The following is a 23,321-nucleotide window of genomic DNA, read 5'->3' on the forward strand; positions in this document are numbered from 1 at the left end:
GAGAAAACATGTGGTGTGTGTTGGGTAGATCATTCCCCAACAGGATGTTTTATTTTTTGTGTTTAGTCTTCATCCATAGTAACAATTATAATGAATGCATCAAAAATAAAGCATGCAGACCTTGTGACCTATCTTGTAATCAGCACAAATTAGTTTTGGGGCAGGAAAATCCAGCTGCATATTAGTTTTATTAGATGTTCCCAAACATTTTATTGCAGTATTTTGGAAAAAACATCCACAAACAAACCTAAATTTTCAATGTGTTTTCTATTCAATATGTATTTTGTTTTTGAAGGGTAATTAAATTGTAGGTTTATAATTTCTTTGTTCTTAATTCATAAAAATGCTGCCTTTTGGCAAAACAATTTCAGCAGGAAATTGTTTTCTCCTTTTCCCAACAACCTGTTCCTTGAAGGGGGACTGTATCTTCAATATCTTTAGATGCACCCCCATCCCTTAAAACTTTAAAATGTTTTGGAAAGTTCAAACCATTACTTTTCATTTGATTCTAATAATATTGAAATAAGTTTTTCCTATTCTGATGATCACAATTGCTACTGTTGATTGAGTGACTAAAATGAGCTGAGCACTAGGTAGGCTTTTCATCTTACTTGGTCCTCTTTTTTTTGATGAGAAAACTGAGGCTCAAAGAGGTTAAACATGTTGTACAAGTCACATAGTACTAAGTGGCAGAATGTAATCATTCCGTCCTTCAACATTCAACAAATATTTATTGAGCACCTACTTTGAGTCAAATACCTTTCTAGTTACACAGGATACATTAGTGAATAAAGCCCTAAAACCCCTGCCCCCTAAGTAGCTTACATTTTAGTTGATGGAGACAGAGAATTAAAACATAAATCAGAAAAATGTATAGTGTTTTGGTGAGATTTGGAGAAAAAATTAAGAAAGGAAGTGAAATAGAGTGTCAGTAGTAGTTTGTCTTTTAAGGAAGATGGCCACAAACTCATTACTGAGATATCGATGTTTGAACTAAGATCTGAAGGAGGTAAGACAGTGGGACCTGCAGATATCTGAGGAAGACCAGTGTAGATGGAAAGAAATGAGTAAGGAGGAGACTATGCAGGAAAAGGACTTAGGCAAAAGACTGGGGATGAGGGACAACTCATACAAGACAGTAGTTGTCAAACTTTAGCAGTGTCACAATCACTTGGAAGACTTATTAAAACACACATTGCTAGTCAGTCCCCCTAGATTTCCTGATGTAGAAGTTTGCATTTCTAACAAAGTTTCAGGTGATGCTGATATGGCTGGTCTGAGGATCACACTCGGCAATCCACTGAGGCTGTTTTATGACTTTGGGTCTTACTCTCAATAGCTTGAATGCCATTGGCAGGATTTGAACATAGGAGACACAAGATCTTATGCTGTTGAGAGTAGACCATAAGAGGCAAGGGCAGAAGGGAAACCAATTAGGGCACTCCTGCTGTAATCCAGATAAGAGATCTCGGTGACATCATTAATCTATGTTAACTCTGTTGTTCTAAGTTTATTTGAGGTTGGCTTCTAAGGCAAAAAGCATGCTAAGTGTTAATTATGTTTAACCTAAATTCCTTTGGTTAAATCTTCAGCTCGAATATATATATGAATTCCTTTTCAAACAGCTGCTGGTCTACAAGTTTATAAAAAGAGTGGAAAATATGGGGAGTTCAGAGATGAGGTATTTTTTCCAATAGGGTTGACAAGGGTCTGCCGAGGAACACAGGACTTTGTGAAGTGATCCTTGGGGAGGCAGTCAGTTTGCCAGTGAGGATGGTTGGTTGGAGAGAAGCCAAAGTTGACCTTTCATTTCCTGACATTCTATCTATGAGCTTATCCATGATAGGATTGGAGAGGTGAAAGTTCCCAGCGTTCCAAGAAATATTTTTTTATAGTGCATACAAATGTTCCCTGAGACACTCAAATCTATGAGGAATAAATAAGGAAAGAGAACTGAAATGTGGCACCGCCTTTGCTTCCTTCCTGATATGCCAAATGAGGACAGTGGTGAGAAGAAAGAAAGTCGAACTTGGAGTCTCCGGTCTCCACTTAATAACTGTGCCACTTTGCCTGGGTCTCTTAATCTCATCTGAAAATGGAAGAAATAGTGATGCTTGTCTCACAGCAGGGATAAGGGGAGGATACTAATCAAATGTTAGTTGTTATCACAATGAAATATTGGATTTTCAAGTCTGACACTTCATAGTTTTTTACCAATATCCACTGTACACAAAAATAGCATAGTATAAATTAGAGACAAAAAGGAAAATAGTGGAAATGTTGTTGGGTGTTAAAATGCATGGGGGGTATGTGAGAGATGGAGGAACAGTAACCCCTTTTAAGGAGAGAGGAGGAAAAGAAGACGGGTAGAAAACGGAGATACAGCAGAGAATGGGAAGGGGAGATGTTAAGACAGAGAGCTAGAGGCTACATAAAAAGGAGAGAATGGGAAAGAGTGGCAAGGTGGGAAGAACTGGTTCACAGGTCAGAAGATGACCTTGAAGCAACTCATTACCATGCCCTGACAGGCATCAGGGCAGATGTACCTTATGTTGCCTCCAGTACACACAGATGGCCACTGGCTGGCCCTGCAGAAATCTGTGCATTTTTGAGGGGCAGCAGAAAATAGCAAGAGAAGTATAAGAGAGGCTGCAAGTTAGTCTTTGAGACTCTACTTAGCTGTCGTGTCTGTGATATGTAGACTCATGAAATCTGATATCCATGCAGACCTTTTAGGCAGATAATCTAGGAGTGCAGACAGTTTTTACAAGTCCTTATGTAAGCATTTGATGATTAGGATTCCACATCCTGGAGCCAAACTCTGGGAGACCTGCTCCTCCAATGGAATGGAAACAAAGGACAACCATCATATCTCTTCAGGGTCTGCAATCCTGTTTAATCCTCTCGTGGGAAGTATTAGTTCTGTTGAGCAGTTGAAGATTCTGAGGCTCTGTTTGTAAAGGGGTATGGCTGAAATTCAAACCTGGAGCCCGATTCCAAAAGACTCCCTTTCTATTAGCAAGAAACTGCCTTCTGATTGTTTTTATGGACCCATTCAGCCTTTTCGCTTCTCTCAAGTCTCTCCCTTCTGCCTGCCTGCCTTTTGGCTATTTCACCTATCACCACCAAACCCTGGAATTGTCTCTGAGTAGAAACTGCAGGATTTGGTGTAGAATTTTCTTTTCCCCTCGGCTATTGTTTCTAGGTTGCTTTCTCTTTCTCACCCTGCTCTTCTTTACCACTTACCATTGTTGATTACAAAATGATGTTGGCCCCTGAATCATCTTGTTTGTGGAGGTTCTTCACTAGTACCACCCAACCTCACAAACATGTAGGACCACTTTGGCCTGGGAGTCCTGGATGAGTTATTTCACAGCATCAGCAAGTCCATGCACAGCCAAGCATTGTCTGTCCTGTTGCATTGAGGTATGCAAAGCTCTTAGGATGTAAGAAGAGTAGTTCTGTGTCTTTCTGAGGGCTGTCTTTTTCTAATTCATCTTGCCTTCATCTACTGCATATAACCCAGTACTGTACACATAGAAGGAAAATATTGAGTTGATTAATGGAGAATAGATTACCCATTTTAGACTAAAGCAGTATCTTTAGGAAAAAAAAAAAAAAAAACTTCGGCGAGGCGACATGAGCATGGAAGGATTTATGCTTCCTAAAATAACTACATCACAATCCGACACCAGAAAATGTGATTTTTTAAAAACATAATGAAAATTAGTCACCTAGATATGTGTGTTGAATAATCGGGTGAATCAGACATTAATCCATACAATATCATTTCCAGTACCTCAGTTTGATTATGTTTCCTTGTTGCGTTTTTATTAAGTTACCCTGAAGTAATACCACTGGGAGTGCTTCACTATACAACGAAGTTGGCAATTTAGTCACCCATTTGTGATAGCTAAACTTTCATAAACCTTTAGCAGATCCATTTGCAGGCAACTTTTAAAGACTCCAGATTTTCCTGAGCCTTTTGTAGTCATAACTGATGCATCTGAAGTAGAACTGGGAGCTATTCTTTGTCAAGAGTTATAAAATATAGGCAGGCTCGTCTTCTCTATAAATGTAAGTTGTTGTTGTTGTTATTATTATTATGTCAGCAGTAAACTGCTCCCTGGAGAACTGAGATACCACATCACAGAGAAAGCGTGCCTTGCTGTGAAAATGGGCCATAGGAGTATGATGATATTATCTTGAGGTAATGAATTTACTTTTATGACAGATTATTATCCCCTTCTGTAGCTGAACTGGATGAAGGACAAATCTAGCAGAATAACCTGTGGTACTTGGAATTTATTGGCTTTAAATTTTTTAAGCTGGCAAAATGGAATAGCAGCCAGGTTATCTCTATATGGATGCTGCATAGGGGTACAGAGATGCAGGAAGTTACATTTTCTTTCTGGTGAAGGTAGAAGGCAGATGATAGTGACAAGCTTTAACGAAACAATGAATGCAGTTTAACATGCTTTGCCATTTTAGTGCTTGAGTCAAAGAATTAAATAAATCCATGGGAAAAATCTACAGGACATCATCATCATCATCATTGATAATAAAAATTGCTTGAGGTCTCATTGAGTGTTACGCTGTAGGAAAGAGCAAAGATTTATTTTTAAAATAAATGAGACAAGATTTTCCCCCTAGGTGTGTATAATCTGAATTCATGCTTTAAATGCTATATGTAACACAGAACTGTCTTGTATCGGTGAGCTGTTAGGGGTAGTAAGTTATAGCTTTGCAGAGAGGCAGACAGTGGCATAATGAGGTAGGTGTGCCTGTGGGAAGAAGATGAGCTTGGAATCATTTAGGTTTACATCCTGGCTTTGTCCTTTACTTACAGTGTGACTTCAAGTAAATTACTCAGACTTTGCCCTAGTTATCTCAGAAAGCAAAGAAGTCAACACCTGACTCTCAGATTTTTTTCATGTGTGCTTTAGTGTCAAGTACCAGTAAATCTTCAATAAATGATCATTGTTTGTGTTCCAGCTGTTGTTATTGTTGTTACTGTTTTGATTCAGGACCCTTGGTAGAATAAAACACTCTGCTATATTTCAAGTAGGACCCACACCTAATTATTTTGAATGATTGAAAGTCAATATTGATATAAAGCTCTTCAAACCTAGCATTTCTACAAGAGCCATAAGAAATCCATCCCATTGTTTAGTAAGCCACACCGCAGGACTAAACTCCTGAACCATTTTTTATTTGCACAATCAGCCGAAGAGATGGAGACCAAGTGTTCATTATCTCTTTGTGAATACTCTGTAGTGTTTTCCCCATTGTCCTCTTCTTTCCTGTAATTTTTCTTAAAGGACTTTACTGCTTTCATCTGTTCTTGGAAACTCTCTACGTCATGTTAATTATGTGGAGCCCAGCACCAAACAGTCCATATAAAGGGACTTTGTCAGGATCGACTACTAAGAGACCTCTAATTCATGTTCCCTACATGTTACTCCTATGAATCTTGGAGTCTCGATCTCTTCTTCAAGATCAGAATCCACCATCTTTCATTTTGGGAAAAATGTGAGCATCCCCTCCCTGACCGCCACCAAAAAATCTCCCTAACCCACAAATCTATCCATGATTTATCCTTACTTAATTTTTTTTCCCATTTCTAGAAATGTTCTCTTACTTCTTCCTCCATATTTTTTTCTCTTGCTTTTAACTGTGAGAGAGAAAAACAGGAAAATTTTCACAGAGTTTTATATATATTTTAAAGGCAGTAACAAGTTCTCAGTTCAGGGAGTGAAAGAAGATCTCGAAAATATAAAAATTTAGGTGGATTTTTTTTCTTCTTTTCTGTTTCATAGAATGATTGCATGACTAGGAGCAGTTGCTTCCTTTTTACTTTTTAATATAGTAGAAGTCTGTTTTTAAACCCATTTGCTTTGAATGCCTAAAGAGTTTTACAGTGACAGAGATATTTTACAAAGTAAGACCCAGTTGGAATTGCTCAGTTGAGATGTGTCTCAGGTGAAATGTTAATCAATTCAGTGCTTCTTTGTGCTTTGGAAATCTCTTCAGCGTGCTGGGCTGGTGGCCACATTTTTTGGTATTGTGGAAGTGGTAACAGACTTTAACAAGTCTATCGCAGCAAGAATAAGACCATGGTGCAGCAGTTGAAAAAGACCACTGGAAATGGGGGCTCAACCTCCTACTTAGAACTGCCATTTTCACCTCTCTGATCACATTGCTAAAAACTGAAGACTCTTCAGGGCTCCGCAGTACTTTAACCAGGTTCAAATGGAGGAGATGGTGCTGGTGCTTTGGGATATTGAAAATAAGTAGAGCCTTCTCTCCCTCTTGTCAAAATGCCTACGGAAGAAGCACCGTAATGCCCTTTAGTGCATGGTGGATGAAGGAGGGGGAAGTTAGGGATGCTAAATATCATGTAATGTTCTGAATAGTCCTGGCTGGTAAAGATTAACTTGCCCAAAATGCCAGTAGTGTCCCTATAAAGAAGGGCCTGTCAGACTCTTCAGTCTCATTAGTGTTCCCAACTCCTAGCTCCAGCCTTCAGAAGCCAGACATACCACGTGCTTTATTTCCTTTCTCTTTCTTTTCAGTCTTTCCCCCATCTTCTTCCTCCCTCCCACCCTCTCCCTGATTCCCGTACCTCCTATACCTTAAGAGTCAACACAAGTGCCTCTACCTCTGTGAGGCCTTCCCCGTACCCCCATGTATTCTTAGATGCTACTTCCTGTGTGTTCTCATTGCCGTTTGTACATACATGATTCTGTTTTGATGGTGATCCCCTGCATGATGTTTCCACTGTTATGTGCCTATATAAGCTCCTGGCCAGCAGGTCCTCATTTCTCTCTCCCCGGTACTAACACAATTCTGGCAAATTGTAGGTACTCAGGAAGTTTCAGTGGAAAGAATTAAGGAATAGTAGGCATTCAGTTAGTGCAGTATTGCATTTTCTGAAAAATAACACACACACACACACATACACACACACGCACACGCACACACACACACCCATGCTGGAGCTGAGTAAAACTTTGGTCAGAGTTTCTCAACTTCAGCACTACTGACACTTGGGGCAGGACACTTTTTCTTCTGGGTTATTTTCCTGTGCATTCTAAGATGTTTAGCAGCACCATGGCTTTTACGCACTAGATGCTAAGAGCACCCTTTGATCGTGACAACTGAAAATTTATCCAGACATTGTCAGATGCCACCTGAGGGCAAAATCACCCCCAACTGAGAACTATTGGATTAAGGTAAAGGAAGAATTAACATGTATTGAATTCCACTTAATAAGCAAGGTATTCACCAATCTATTTAGTAAACACATATAACATTCTCCTCAAATTACTTGGCTGTGTAGTCTAGTAATTTACTACTACTGGCAGATTTTAGTATTATGAAATAATCCGGTCACTTCTCTGATGTTTAGAGGCCTCCATCCATGGTGAAGAGCCTTTTGGAATCACTGTTGAAGTCTTAGATGCCTAGACATAGCATCAGCAATATTAGGAAATGGTGCCTACTGTATTGGCCTCTCACATCTACAACTTTTGCCAAGTACTATGCTATAGTCCATGCATTGTTTTGTTTAATTTGAACTTTGAGGCCCAAAGTGGTTACATAGCTTATTCAATGTCCTCAGCCATTTAGTGGAGAAAAGCTGGGATCTGAGTATATGTCTGTCTAGCAGCAAGGCCTACGCTTCTCCTGTGCTGCCTGCCTCTCAGATGAATCATTTCTCCCAGTGGGGAGTAGAGCTTGCCCACTTCTGTCTAGAGTTTGACTGCCATTAAGGTATGGAGAGCCATGTGTTTCTTATTCTGTGCAGTAATACCTTCACTCTTTATATCACTGGCAACCTAATAAATACCTGATAATGATAAGCCTACATAGACTTACAAGGCTACATAGACTTGTAAGTACACAATTGGCCTGTACTTTGGGTGTTGGAAAGTAGAGTTTTAAGAGGTAAACCAGGGCCAACAAAGAGATTTGTAATATCCCTCATCTTTTGTCTACACAAGACCTTTATAAGTGCAGTGTTCACATGTCTTAATGGGCTCTCATGAAAACATAGGTATCAGCAATGCTCCAAGTTCGTTTTTTATTAGAACCCTTTATTACCTAACTTGATTGGCAAACCTAGGTGGGTTCTCAAGTCACGGTTCTTAGTGGCATTCTGTAATTCACTGCCGACCCCTCCCCAACATTTTGACTTGGAGAAAACTTTAAATTGTGACTTCTTTCCAATAAGATTTACTCTGTACAGAGTCTTTTTAGATGAACAAAAAACTAGAACCTTTTTTATAATTTTGTCCCCCAAGTGTTCAGTCCCAGCTTCTACCATTTAGTCAGTATGTCTTTAAGATTGCACATGTGAACATAAATGTGGTAAATTAAGTAGTAGTCAAGGCTGGATCAAAATCATATGTATGGAGAAGAGGTAGTAGAGAAGTGTTAGTAAAGGATACAGATTATTTTGAGAGATCATGGTTTTAGTGGTACTAATGTGGAAGAAATAACCTTCCCGTAGGGTTGTTTGGTGAGAGACACTTCCTTTTGACTGTGAAGCTAGAGTTTCAACTTGGATATAATCCACTGGGTCATCATCTGGTGAGAAAAATAATCTATTGTAGTTAGATCTTCAGATCAAGGATTTGCATATATACACTGATAACAGTAATGGTTTTCAAAATCATATTATCATCTATTGAATTCTTTCTCAGTGCCTGGGCCACTGGGGTAGATATTTTTATCCATGCAGTTAAGGATAGTGCCATGGCTAAGAACATGAATTCTTCAGTTTGGTTGCCCGAGTTGAAATCCCAGCTCTTCTAATTACTATTTGTGCCATCTTAACTTAGTTGCTTAGACTCTGTGCCTCACTTGGCTCATCTCTAAAGTGGGAACATAAGAATAGTACCTACCTCATAGCACTTTGGAGATTACAAAAAAATACACATGAAAAGGCTGAAAAGAATATCTGGCGCATAGTGAGCAGTCAGTAAATATTAGCTATTATTACTTTATCGTTATTCTTATACCCACAAAGAAACTGTGCCCCTGTCCTTTGCTTCACCGTACTAATCCTTCTGGTCACTGGGGACTATATAAGCCATCGCTGCTCTTCCAGAAAGCCTTCCCTAACTCTGCCAGACTAGTCTAGTGCCCTCCTCTGTGCACCCAGAGCCTGCTTCCACGACCAGAGCCCTTATCACATTTTATTGTGATTGTCCCTATATTAGCCTGATGCTCGGACTAGACCACAAGTATCTGAAGTTCAAAGACATGCACCCCAATACCTGTCATAGTGCCTGAAATGGAATAAGTATTTAACAAATGTTTTTTGGAACATGTCTGACATAAAAATAAATAATAAGCTCTAGAAAATATTCCCCTAATAACAGTAATACATTAAATTATGATTCAGGACTGACCATTAAAGAATGTTGTCCAAATTTGTTGAAACTCTCCAAATGTTGGCCCTATCATCTTTTCAAACCATTAGCAATAATACTTGCCATCTCCCCTGACCCCAGCATACACAGTTGGCTCCCTAGCCACGGGGATATCCTTGTTGATCTCCCTAAATTTGACTTACACTTTCATCTTTTTCTCTCAGGCAGTCATCAATATTTATTAAGCCTACAGTGTAGAGGCCTGTGATGCACGAAAGATGCAGAAATGAAATCACAAGGTGGTGACATTGAATTGGGTCTTGCAGGTGTGAATCAAGTCTTCTCACTTGTTCTTCTTTGAAAGGTGTTTTTGTTAGACTGTGAGCTCTTGAGGATAGGGAATATGTTGATATTTGTTCCAAGTCCATCATCTCTACTTGGCTCATAGGTTGGCATCAATGGATGTTTGTTGGATAAACAAATCAAGCTGTAGAGAAAACTTTAGTTTTATAATAAAGCATCTTTAAAAAAATGCATTTAGCTTCTTCCTAACCCTTTTGATGGTAACTAGGACCTCAGAAATTGGTCATCAAGCTTACTGGCTTTTTTATATGATTTACTATATGGTAGAAGCAGAATACTATTGACTTCACCAGCTGTGTCCAGAAGGGCTCCATGTTCAAATTAGCTACAGATCATGTTCCTTATGGCGTTGTTGCTAATGACAACACTGAAGATCAGAAATGCCTATGTTAGTAAAAAATATTTTATTTCAAGTGCCCCTGACAGTTTACATCTGACAAAAAAAAAAAAAAAAAAAAGGTGCTTTTCTCTTTGTAGGTTTTTGAGAGAGTAAACAAAATTAAACATACATACAGATATGTGCACATATGCATGCACACACACAGGGCCACACAGGGCTCCCCCCGGTCTGTAACTATCCTACAACCTGGGAAGATTTTATATATTTCCCAGTGTTGGGGATAGGAATTGAGCAAAAGGAGTCTCCCTTGGTGATAACAAAGCAGGACTTCTGCGCAAACTGGCACTGAGTAGCTGTCCTTGGCTCTTGCTTTGGAAAAATGACAGGTATTCAATAAAATATCAGAATGATTAGAGAAAAACACATTAGAGCTGGAGAAGCTGCCCTCCTCCTGAATGAGCAGTGGAGGCAAAGGCGCCGGTTGGTTTACAACATGTAGCCTGTTGTTGCTTAATTTTGTTTTGTTTTGTTTTGTTTTGTTTCAGAGTGTTGTTGGTTTAGTTGTACCAGCAATGGTGACTTGGGTCCTTTTGGCCCTGGGTCTCTTCTTATTCCACCTACATCCTTCCATTGAGAGCAGAGAACAGAATGCACATTTATTTTCAATTTTTGCATGTTATTTCATATTTCTATAGAGTCTGTGGACTTTTAGGAACAATGATGCTATCATGGACAAACCAAATGCTGCCTGATTCCTAGGAGTTCATTAACAATGAACATATCTTCTTGGCAACAGGAAGGGACCAGAGAGGTTTGACCAAAACGTTCACATACACGGACAGACCAATAAGCCAATATTTGAAATCAAGACTCTTCCAGAAAGTCCAAAATGTATGTTTTATATTTATGGACTATGTGAATGAGAGCCCTCTCACAAAACAAAATAAAACAAAACAAAACAAAATAATAATATTTCAAATATAATCAAGTTTTAAAAATAAAGTTCTAACTATAATATCTGAACTAGATTTTTGGCTAAGGGTAAGGTGTAGGTCCAAGGCATGACTGAGAATGAAAAGGAATTTCAGAAGGATTGTAATAATCATTCTGTCTTATAAGAATTTGTATTCTAATTATAGAGACAATAGCCATTTCAGTAGTGGGCAGAATTACATAGTTAAATATGTAATGAGATTTGTAAAACAGTATTCATACGCTAAAGAGTATGTTTCACCAAGGGACAATATGGCTCCCCTTGAGGGGTGTTCTGAAATGTGTAAGGGCATTTTTGGTAATCACATGAGGGGATGTTGGTGTCAGTCAGTGCTGGAGGCCAGGGATGCTTACAGCCCTATAGCACAAAGAGTAGTTCTGAACATTGGAAGGAGTCCCCCTCAAAATGCTGATATCCCTGATGAGAAACACTGCAGAAATTCCGAGAACTCCTGTGCTCTGACTTAGCTAAAGCTGAGTCTTAGATGTACTCGGTCCATTCTGTGAGTCAAACAAAGGTTCTGTTCCCTAAAATCAAGGAAATGGTCTGCATCATAAAGTGCTTCAGTGATCAAAGTCAGTAAAGTAAAACATGTCGATCATTCTTCTGCCTAAAAGGGCAAATTCTTTTAGCATTGATTTAAAGCTATAAAGAATCAAGACCCTTTCTTTAATGATGCCTTCTGATGGCTCTCCGTTTATATTGAAGTAAGGAGCTGAAGTGTAGAGGCTCTGGACAAGAGAGTAGTTCATCTCAAAAAGGTGTTTCTACATTTAGTGTTAATATTGCTTATTTTGTATACACTTTTATACCATCCAAATATTTTCCAATTTAAAACATTTTAAATAGTTTTCATTTGAAAAATACTGAAATACAAAATTAGATTTCTGAATACTTGTTTTCAAGAACAGGCAACATGTATTTAGTTACCAACAAGAATTTTCAACAAACCAAATCAAACCAAATTCTTTAAAAACTATAAAATTTAGTATGTTTGATAGTTACTTATTTTCAATTAGATGTATTACTTATTTAAATTCAAAAGTAAGTCTGGAGAAGCTTGACAGGTGAGGTAGAATTAACTTCATGTTAAGTGAACTTTCATAACCAATAGTAATAACTCACTAAGGAGAATAGACAGTGGCTTGTCTGAATCCTTGGTTGCAAGCTGACACTTTGAGGGAATGTCCTTAGCAAAACACTCACTTCAACGGAAATTAGGTCAGCCTTCTGGAACATTTATCATGTATACCTGTCACCAGCAAGACCTAGTTCCTTAAAGTGAACTGAGATCATAAGCATTGGTTCCTCCTGTTCTGAGCTACAAAGGATACTCTAAACTAAGAGTTCTACAAATATGTGAGCTTGGCAGAAACTCCCATAAATCCAAAGCCAACGCCCATGTAGTTGCTGTGGGAATTGAATTCCTTAATACTCTGTTTATAGAATTTTGAAATGGCAAATGGATTCGGTTTGTTCTGAAAAACAGCCTGTCCCATGGCTTGTTTAGAATAACATCTAGAGTTGCTATAGAACGATGTAGGCAGACGACCCATGTCTGATTTGGAAGTCAATTTCGCCAGCCTCTGCTTGTTTCATACCACACAGCCAGGTTGGTTTTTGCCCGACATGGGGTATTATTTGCATAAAGGAAAGGCCAACTTCTACTGAAGCTAAGGAGTTGCTAATTTGATATAGAAACTAGAGTAGTTAGCAAAATCCAGAGCTAGAGTAGTTAGCAAAATTCGGAGCAATGCAAGTTTAGATAAGAGTGTATGGTAAAATCAAAACAACATAAATGAGTCATAACCTGATGTCCTTTCAGTAATTATGTGGCATTATTCTGGTGGTTTGAAAGCAATGTCAGCAAGTATGGGGATCCTACACAGGAATCTGAGAGTGCACCTGCGTCAGTTTATGTGCATTTTAGCTCAATAAATGTCATTCATTGACGGTCTTATGTATCAAAATAGCTACCTTCACCAAGCAGTCAAACCGCTACATCTACTAGGTTATGTTTCCTTATCTTTGAAAGGAAGTAATTACTCATCTTTTTCATACATTCTTGTTGGGTAAATATACCTAAAGACTTAACTAAAAAAAAAAATTGCTAAGGTACATATGAAATGGGTTGAAGAAAAAGATGAAATTATTAAATGTGTTTGTAGGAATCTACCTTTATATCTCAAGAATAAAAAGAATAAGTAGAGAAGAAGAAATATTTTTTTTCTGTGTTCATTTGTCATACATATACTGAGGACCCACCATAGATTATATGCTGTACAAATGGCAGAATTAAAAAGATGAGAGAGACATAGTTTCCACTTTCACTGAGCTTTCATTTAGGTTGTGTGTGTATGTCTGTGTGTGACAGATCCTTAAACAAAAAATAATGACAGTTTATGTGAAATGCCACGATAGAAGTTATTTTAAAGCTCAGGAAAGAGACTCAAAGACTTAAAGAAGTTTTATCTTTGAAAAGTGGCTTGTAAAACAAAGCTTTGTTTTTAACCATATCCTTAAAAAAATGGGCCTGTTACATACGAGAGTCCAGAAGATTTGAGTGGCTAAAGGGGAGAATAGGTATGAAAGAAATCTACCAATGATTTCTTGCTGGAAGAATTAAAAAAAAAAAAAAAAAAGAAAACTTTCATTATCACACTCTATTAAGCCAGGACCAGGAAACAATTTCTAATCAGCACTCTGATCTGGGCAGAGATTGTGCAGTCTTTTGTACCAGGCCTCAGATCTGTGTTCTCTATTCACACATGCTCACTTCCAGCTGTTGTCATTGAAATCCCACATAATCTTTCAAGGTCAAAGGGCAGTCACCCATGGCTGCTGCAGTTAAAAGGTTATGCTGATTTCTGTTGTCAAATATTGGCCCTTTTCTCTTCCAATCACTCCCATTCTACTTTTTTTAACAAGAAAAATCCAGCCTAGAATTGTATTACATGACTTTAAAGTCTTAAAAGTGTTCCTTCATTGTGCTTACACGACATGGCCTGAACAGTCTAATTCATTCTGTTATATTTCACAAAGAATTTTCTGGTACTTTGAAAATACTTTGTGTTTGTGCTAAGCCAGCAAACTTCAAAGTATAGTGGCCCACACGATTTGTGGCATGCCATAGTATTGGCAGAAATGTATAATATAGAGTCTGTAATTTAATAAACACAGTGAATTATGGCATCAGTAACTAAGTAATTGCTGGGTAAGTGAAAAAGAATTGCACAAAGCAAATGACTTTTAAAAAGATGAAAGCTCTTTGTATCTTGTGGTTCTAAACATTAACTAATTTTATTATATATTTGGAAAACTACATCTACCTATTTGTAATTTTCTTTCTTTTTTGTAGTCTTGGGAAAGTAATCGCAAGGTTTCTTGTTAAATATATTGTTTCAGTTCATGAATGATTTTCTTTCCATGCTTGGTGAACCAAAATCAGTGTTGAGTGTCTTAAAATTAGCACATGGCCTGTAGTCATCTTCTTTCCTTGTCATTTCCTGTGTCCTCAGGTGGTTTAGCAAGCAGGGCTCCCTGTAAGTGGTTTCACAGCCATGTGAATTAAACTTAAAAAGGAAGAATAGGACAATGGGCAGTAAGGTTTTTTTTTATTTTTATTTTTTCTTCTGTTTTACATCTGTAAACCAGGGTAACCCTCAGGTGATCCAGTTTCATGTCTGTTTCATTTAAGGTAATCAGTTTCTGATGTATTCAGAGAATAAATTTTCTTATTTTTCTCCAGTATATGTAAGAGTTCATAAGCAGAAACTGAAATTGTTACAAATAATTTGATCCACTTATAGACTGTCAGTTGTTATTGTCCAAGTTTAGAGGAAACTTTGATTCAGAACTTAAAAACAATAAAATTGCTTTAAAACCCTTTTTAGTTCAAAACCAGGTTAATTAAAAAATACTTTTAAGTTTATGGTGCATTAAAAATAACAAATTAATTTTAAAATACAAAATACTGATCTTATATGCTACTTATACGGAAGTTACTTTTCCTAACATAAAGCAAAATTTTCTTTTTTCTTTTTTAAAAACTTTTTTGTGGTGCTTAAAAAAAAAATCTCATGAAGCAAATGTTTCTCTCTCTTTTTTTTTTTACAGAACTAATTTGTAGTTGGGTCCACTTGCAAAATGCCTATTTCTGTTTGTTATAGGCCTAATAAATTCATGATCCTAAATGTTTAGGGGAAATTAATTTGTTGACATAACAAAACAATGAAAGAAAGAATATTTAGCCTAGAGGAGATGAAATTAGGTATTGAGGGTCTGTCTTCAAATATTCCAAGGGTAGCAAAACTGCATGAGTTGCATGAGGAATTAGAGCTAATGTGTCTAAAGTGCTTAGCAGAGTGCCAAACATATAGTAAAGACTGATAAATGAAAGCTATACTTTTGGTGATAATTAATACTACCTGAAGAGTTTCCATGGATAAATTTTTCAAATAGGTAGCCTAACTTTACCATACCTGTCACCAGCTTGATCAGTTTTCTAACATAGGTTTGTTAAAGTGATTGCAAGTTAAAATGTAGAATGTCCCTGGGCCTTGCATTAAGTGTTAATTAGCTCGAAGAGGTCAGGTTCTACTTTCCCCTCAGCACATTGGTACATAAACCAAATGGGGAAAAAAGGAAAAGGAACAGAACAATGTACATACAGAACATTTGTCAAAAACAAATGATATCTGTGTCTAATTATTTGGGAAATAGCTGAGTTATGTTAAGAAAGTCTATTTTTTGCAGGAACTCTCAGAGGCTTTAACATGTAAATATTCCTTGTCATTCCCCAAGGGTGTGATAGTGTTTTCCAAACTTATTTTACAATAGAAATCTTTATATATATATTTGTATTTTTTTTAAATTTGTTTTTGGTGGGGTACTTTGGGGAAGCACTGATGTGAACCCTAATATGGAGGATGGAACAGATCAGTATTTGGAGAATAGTAGGTGGGACATCTTGGCTGTAGCATAGAGAGCATATATTTGGGTAGTATTGGAAAATAATACTGAAAATGTATATTCAAGGCCGGATTTTGAAGGGCTTAAAATACCTAGCTAAGGAGTCTAGACTTAATTCTCAAGAGAATCATGAAATACTGATGGCTTTTTTATTGGATAGGAAACACCAACCATCCATCCATTCTCTCCCCACTGTGCTATTGGATTAAAGTACAGATAAGACACCTAGTAGGTATAACAAATTTATGTGCCTACAGGGCCCTTAGAGGTCATTTAAATAAAGAAAATACAATGAGGAATATTGGGGAGTGTGATACATTTGTAAACTCATGCACAGTTTTAAAACATTTCTATGCCAAAAAAAAAAAAAAAAAAAAGAATTAGTACTGTGCTAGCCAAGCAAAATAGTCCACAGACTGGAATTGTCCTGTGGGTTGCTAATTGGTAACACTTTAGATTCTAAAGGGAAAGGTTGGCACTTATGTTGGTTAGAGTAAGTACTAGGCTGCTATAACAAAGAGACCAAAAAAATACAGTGATTAAAGTACATTGAAATCTATTTTTCTTTTTGGTAACTCTTCCAGATGATCAAGCTAGGTTGGCAGAGTGGTTCTTCTCCACACTGTCATTCAGGGTCTCAGTTTCCTTTTGTCTTGTGGCTCTGCTATTCCACTGTCTTTGTCTGCATGGTTGAAACTGTTTTAGCTCATCAAAAGAGGAAAAGAGAGTGTTTAGGGCACAGATTCCTTTTCAGGCAGGTGGGGTAGAAGTTGATTACATCATTTCCATTCACTTTCCAGTAGTGAGTGGCCAGTCCTAACTATAAGAGAGGCTGGATTGTGTGGTCTGTAGTTGTCACCATGGATATGTCATGTTACCGTGGACAACCAGCAGTATCAGTACAGGAGGACATTGCAATAGTCTTTGTTAGTTGCTAATGTTTTCCTTTAAAAAGTTATATATATATATATATATATATAACAATTTTAGATAAATACATTACTGGAGATCTTGGTATAAACATCTTCCTTAACTGGGACTGTAAGCTCCCAAGAGTAAAGATCTTGTGTTATTTCTCATTGTATGTTCCAGGACCTAGTACTGCGCTTGCCATATAACAATAATTCAATAAATCTTTTTGAATGGAAGCAGTAAAGCAAATATTGACTTTATCTTTATGGACACGACAGAACAAACAAATAAAAAACATAGACTAGTTACCTGTATTGAATAACAGTACCTGAGCAGGGCAGGGAAATTTAGAGCAACAGAAGGAACTCAACAATACATATTCCCATGACACATACTTCTAAAACTTCTTTTTGATTCATCCTTCTTTTCAGCTAAGACTGCATTAGTCTCATACTAATGATAATTCTTTGATGTGTTATAATAAACCAGAATGACAATCATAACCATATTACAAATGCATTTATAACAATTCTTTTCATCTGAAAAATCTCAAAACACCTCTTTCTAATACCTCATCCATATTATTTGTTGGCAGACATCATTTTTTGTTTTACAAATTCTCAGACACAACTTCCTAGATATAGAAATATTTTAGTCTTATTTTTGGTCCAACATTGTATATCAGCCTTTCAATGTTTATCATAAGCACACTACCAAATAAAATTTTCTCTACTATCATAAAGATTAATCATACAAACAGAACATGTGTATTTTTATTGCTACTATGTTACTTAGTTTTCTAAATTTTTGGCATTTGTTTTAAATAAGGAATTATTGTTTAAATATCTCAAATATCATCAATGAATGGCAGAATAATTTAAATAGTCAATGTATAATAAAAAATCGGACCAAAATTTTAGAATTTGGGCTTAATGGGTTAGCAGGAATATACCCCTACCTAACCTCCAAAAAAACCTATTTTCTAAATATGTTCCAAATTAAAAGTACAGAAGTAATTTATCATTGGAGGTGATCTAATAAAATTTACATTGTGTTTTAGAGGGCTACTAAATAAGGGTATCTCAGGTCACTCATCTGAATCACTGAATAAATGCTTATTACACAACTAGAACAAATGTTGTGCTGAGCTTTGTGGGCAATATAAGAAAATGAGACACAACCCTGCCCTCATTCGGTTTATTGTAGGAATGAAGAGCTAAAATAGGTAAACAAATAACTCAAAAAAAGTAGACAGAGGCTATGCCGTAAGACAAGTAGAACATAAATTCTACTTGACTTTGCAGTATTGACAGAGCACACCTGGCATGCACTGACTGAGGTCCAGAGGGCAGATGGAAGATCCATATTCTCTTCCCTTAGGTGGCTCATAAGCCAGTAGGGAGTTCACAGAAGGAGAAATCAAAATCCCAGGGAGAAGCAGTGTTGATGAAGTAAACTCTCCTTTAGAAGGACAAGAATATACGTTCTGCAAGAGCAGGGTCATCGGGATTTAGCTCGGGGTCTGCACGTCACAGGAAATTCCATATATTTTGGAATGTAAATGGTGTGAGAATGAGGGAGCTCTCTTCTCTTTGAGTAGCCCATAATATAAGGACGGATAGGCCCAGTCATGGGCCTGTCTTTTACCAGTAATGGAACCTATTTATCAAGGGTGGAATAGAATAGAGATATGTTCTTTTCAGTGAAATGATCTGTGTATCGTGGTTGACCTGCATCCATTTGCCAACCAAGATTTGGTCATTTAGTCCTTTGTTATTCCAACAGGACAAACAAAAATACCATCTTGTGGATAAGCTTTCCTCCTCAGACACATTCGTTCCACTTCGTGGACATCGACACTTCCTTTACAGGCCACACCCCCCTGGATGGTTTGTTCCCAGCTGTTTCTTCCTCTGACCTCTGAACAGTTCTGCAAGGTTACGAGTCTTTCTAAAAGTTGATCTTTTTTTTTTTTCCTTTCCTGCCTATTTAAGGGTAGATTAGATGGTCAGTCCCTTTATGAGATGAAATTCGGTTCCCATATAATGGCATTTTCCATAACTGCTGATATTATCGAGGTAAAAAGAGCTGCTTTTCCTAACCATCTATAAAAGAATTTCACTTTTTATATTCCTCCCTCTCCGAGAAAGCCTAATCTCTTCCTACTGTGAGTATGACTGACTCCAAAGTATTGAAATCTCTACTCTAATTGGAAATTCATTGAACAAGACTTCAGCAAATGAACTTTTTTTAGCCATTTTATATAAAATGAAAAAGGATCTGCATCTCGTTGCAATCTCCTCTACAATTGCTCCTGAACAGTAGTTCAGAATTGGAGAAAGAGTCAGATCATTATGCAATCTGGCTTTTCATCTAAGACATACTTAGCAAAAGTATATGTTTTGCACTTACTTTTGAGAGACCCTATTCAAAATGTAAATCTTGGGACCTTTCAGGAATGCTTAATCAGCTTTCCAACTGAGGATCTTTTAATGTTAACATCTGAATTCAGAATTACTTAAATGTACCTTTTTATATTCTTTTCCATTTTTCTCTCATCTTGCAATAAAGTAGAACACCCAGATTAGTGTTATTTCTCTGAAAGTCATTTTTATGATTTGGTTTGTATTAGTGAGAACGAAATATTAATCTGCTCAGGTTCGCTTAGTAATTACATTAGCCATGCCATTTTTCCCATCATTTCTTACATTTCATTTCTTGTTGCTGTCTTCCTCTAGAGTTCATCAGTGGTTTCCAAATAATTGGTGAAGGAACAAAACCAGTTACAAAGTCATTTAAAGTTACATGGCATGTTTACATGGAGATTTCTTTGGAGACACATGATAACTATAAAAGCAGTCATGGCTACATGATAATTTCATAATACTGTGAAGAGATGGTTACATCAGAATTTGTGAAATAATTCTATCCTTATTTTTATTTTTCTGATTATTGTACATTCACATATGTTTCACCTTCTAAATTACACATATTCTACTTAAAATAAGCCTTAAGAGGTAGGTTTCTGGGAAGGGAAGAAGGACCGAATTGTTATTTTGGCAGTGACTTTCTCAAGATCACACAAGATACCAGTTTAAGCTTCAGACTAAACCAGCCAGCCATTCCTTCCTTCCTTTCTTTCTTCCTTCCTTCCTTCCTTCCTTCCTTCCTTCCTTCCTTCCTTCCTTCCTTCCTTCCTTCCTTCCTTCCTTCCTTCCTTCCACCACTTGTATCTGTTAAGTAATGCTGCCCTTCAACTCTATTTTAACTTGGTCTTTCAAAACATGAACCATAATCTCAACAATAGAACAAACCCCAGACATTTCTCATCAGAGAACTTGATGGCTTCTTCTTGATCAGAAGCTTCATCTAAATGGATTGTCTATCCTGTCCTTGTCCTTCTTAGTTTGGAGGGACTCTTCGGATGGTTCCTTTTAATAGTTTGCAGATGCACACTGGCTCAGTATTAGTTCAAACATATTGCTAGAGATGAGAGAGAGAAAGAAACATTTAAAAAAGTTGTCAATGTTTTTATAAAAAAAGAAAATACACATACTTGAGCCCAACTTGAATTGTGTTTATTCAGAGGCATATCTGGAGTGCTCACTGTGTACCAGTCACTCTGAAGACACAGAAGATACTCTTTCTCAAAGGCCTCATAGTCTAATATGAGAAAAAGACAAAATTATAACTCGACACACTAAGAGTCCTAGATTAGAGTTATACAGAGTATACAGCAGAACAATACTGAGAACAGAGAAAAGGAGTCTTCTCCAGGGAAGGTTTTTGATAGAGATGACAACAAAGCTAAGTCCTAAAGACAAGTAGGAGGTGGCCAACCAAAGAGTAGGAAGGACAGGAAATCCAGGAAGAAGGAGCAGTGTGAGGGCAGGGGGTGAACCAGAGCCATGGAGGAACATATATTCACTTAGGCCAAGGAGTAGGCCTGGGAGCAAGCAACAAAAGATAAAAAATGAGCCTGGAGAGGAAAACAGAGGCTACATGGAGGTCGTATGCCATTTTTGTGCTATACCCTGAGCTGTCTTGCAAGATTTCTAACAAGGTAGTAAGCTCTGAACACATTGGCTTTATCTTAGATCCTCCAACACCTTGTTTTTTCCTTCCTCAAGGACTTCATACAGGCTAATCCCTCTGCCTAAACAGCCCTTTCCCCTTCTTTTCCTGGCTCTCTCCTTAGTATCTTTCGAATGTCAGCTTTTAAAAGAGATGTTCCCTAACCACCCTTCCTAAAGATTTTCCTATTTGTTTTCTTCATGTAATTTACACCATTTATAATTTTTTAAATTTTCTTTTGTTTTACATTTTCAGCTGTCTTTAATCATAGACTCTAAATTCCCAGAAGGTAGGGACTGTATTTCAAACCCCTAGGTCAACACCTGGCCCATAAATACTTGTCGAATAAATGAATGAATCATCATATTTGCCTGTAAGACAGCTCTGGCTGCAGAGTGGAGGACAGACTAGAGGAGAAGCTAAGAATGAGGATAGAGAACATAGTTAGGAGGCTGGTGAGAACTGGGAAAAGCCTGAGTCACCACTGTAAGAGGGAGGTGGACATGTACATGGAGTCCAGAAATTGTAAGAAATTAAATCAGTGAGGGTTCGGTGGATGTGGGTGTTTATAAGAGGCAGGGATGACACCAAAACACAGAAAATGAGATGAATGGTAGATGGTTCATTGATGTAGGGAAGTCAAAAGAGTAAGAACAGGTTTTTGGGGAGAAGAAAATGAGCTCAGCTTTGGACATGTTGGGTCTGAGGATATCCGTGGGCTATCTGGATAGAGACATGTAATAAACCTTTGATTCATGTGTTTGGAACCCAGGAGAGAGATCTGGGCAAAAGATAAAGATTTGAGAGTCATTGGCCTATTGATTTGTTCATCCACTCAGTCAACAAATATTCACTTCCTATCTGCTTTGTCCCAGGCATTAAATACAGTGGAGAACAAAACAAAACGTTATTCTAGCTTTCACAGACATCACAGTCAAGCCTGGTAGCTGATATCAGGAAAATGGAGAAGGTAACAGGAAATATACATGTATGTAGGGAGAGATGAGCGCAAACACTGGAGAACACCGGCGTTTAAAAGGTGGACAACAGGAAAGGGGCGATCAGGGCAGGGGGGAGTTCGAATGGATGAACAGGGGTTTTCCCCCTCCCAAGCCCTTGTGCCAAGCTGAACTTAGTTTTCAGTGTATATGGCTTGCTTTTTTTGGTGGCAAGATTAAAGCAAGTGTGTTCACATTGGCTCTATCCAGAAATTCATGTTAAGTTGTCCTTATAATAAAGAATTTCAAAGGTTGGAACTGAAACAAGTATCAGCCTGCAGGCAAGTGACATACACACAGAGATGAACAAGAGCTGGAGATCAACCCAGATTTTCCTATTCAACTATGAATTTCCTTGCCATTGTTGTATGTGTTTTAAGTCAAACTTAATGTACATTGTGGTTGGATTTCCTTTGTTATGATCGGTGGGATAAATGTGAAGTGAATATCGTCACAGTAGAGAGAGATGTTATAGTCTGTTTTGTCAAGGCCACGTTAGAGAATCTTTATTGATTTATTTATTTTTGCTTCTCAGTTCTCTGAATCCAAGAAACAACACCTCAGGCAGTTTCCAATGAATAGTCAACTAAATACCTGGGTCTGGTTATTTGGGAGGTAAAATTTCTTAAGCAATTCTTCAAATGAAATTTTGCCATTGTTTGAATGGTGGTGTATATACATTTTTAAAAAATCGAGACATAATTGAAATTAACATTATCAGGTGTACATGATTCACTATATGAATATATTGCAAAATGATCATCACAATAAGTCTGGTTAACGTCCATCACCACACATAGTGCCATTTTATTTTAAAAAGCAATTTGTGATTTTTGAGTATTCTAAACATGAGAGCTGTTTATCTAAAAGATCATAGATTGTGTGTTTGATTTAAAAATCAACTGAAAATTTTATTTTAAATCTCAGTAAAAAATCATTCTTATGCAGAAGTCCAGTGTAACCAAAAGAAGAATTTGTAGGCCTGTTTATAATCCTCTAAAATGTGATTTATTGTATGTGTTTATGTACATGACATTTAACACACTTATTGTTAATAAACTATGCCATAGGTAAACTTGCTCCCCTTTCATAATGGGCTTTTCTTTGTAATATAATTATTTATGAATTGTTATATATTCAGATTCGTCTATTTTCTTATGTTGCATTTCTTAAAGGAGTGTTCCATATTTCAAAGAACAATTATTTTAAAAACCCCTTCAGCCAAAAGCCAACAACTTCTCCTTTGGCCCTAATTTTAAAGCAGGTAATTATACTAACTATACTATACA

At 37.2% G+C, this 23,321-nt stretch overlaps 1 protein-coding gene across 8 annotated transcripts in view; it reads left to right on the forward strand.

Moving 5' to 3' along the window:
- Window positions 1-23,321, forward strand: part of NFIA (nuclear factor I A) — a 352,559-nt gene that overhangs the window by 208,917 nt on the left and 120,321 nt on the right. The window lies entirely within an intron of this gene.

This window comes from Rousettus aegyptiacus, unplaced genomic scaffold (assembly GCF_014176215.1).
Source record: "Rousettus aegyptiacus isolate mRouAeg1 unplaced genomic scaffold, mRouAeg1.p scaffold_m13_p_1, whole genome shotgun sequence".
Classification (NCBI taxonomy): Eukaryota; Metazoa; Chordata; class Mammalia; order Chiroptera; family Pteropodidae; genus Rousettus; species Rousettus aegyptiacus.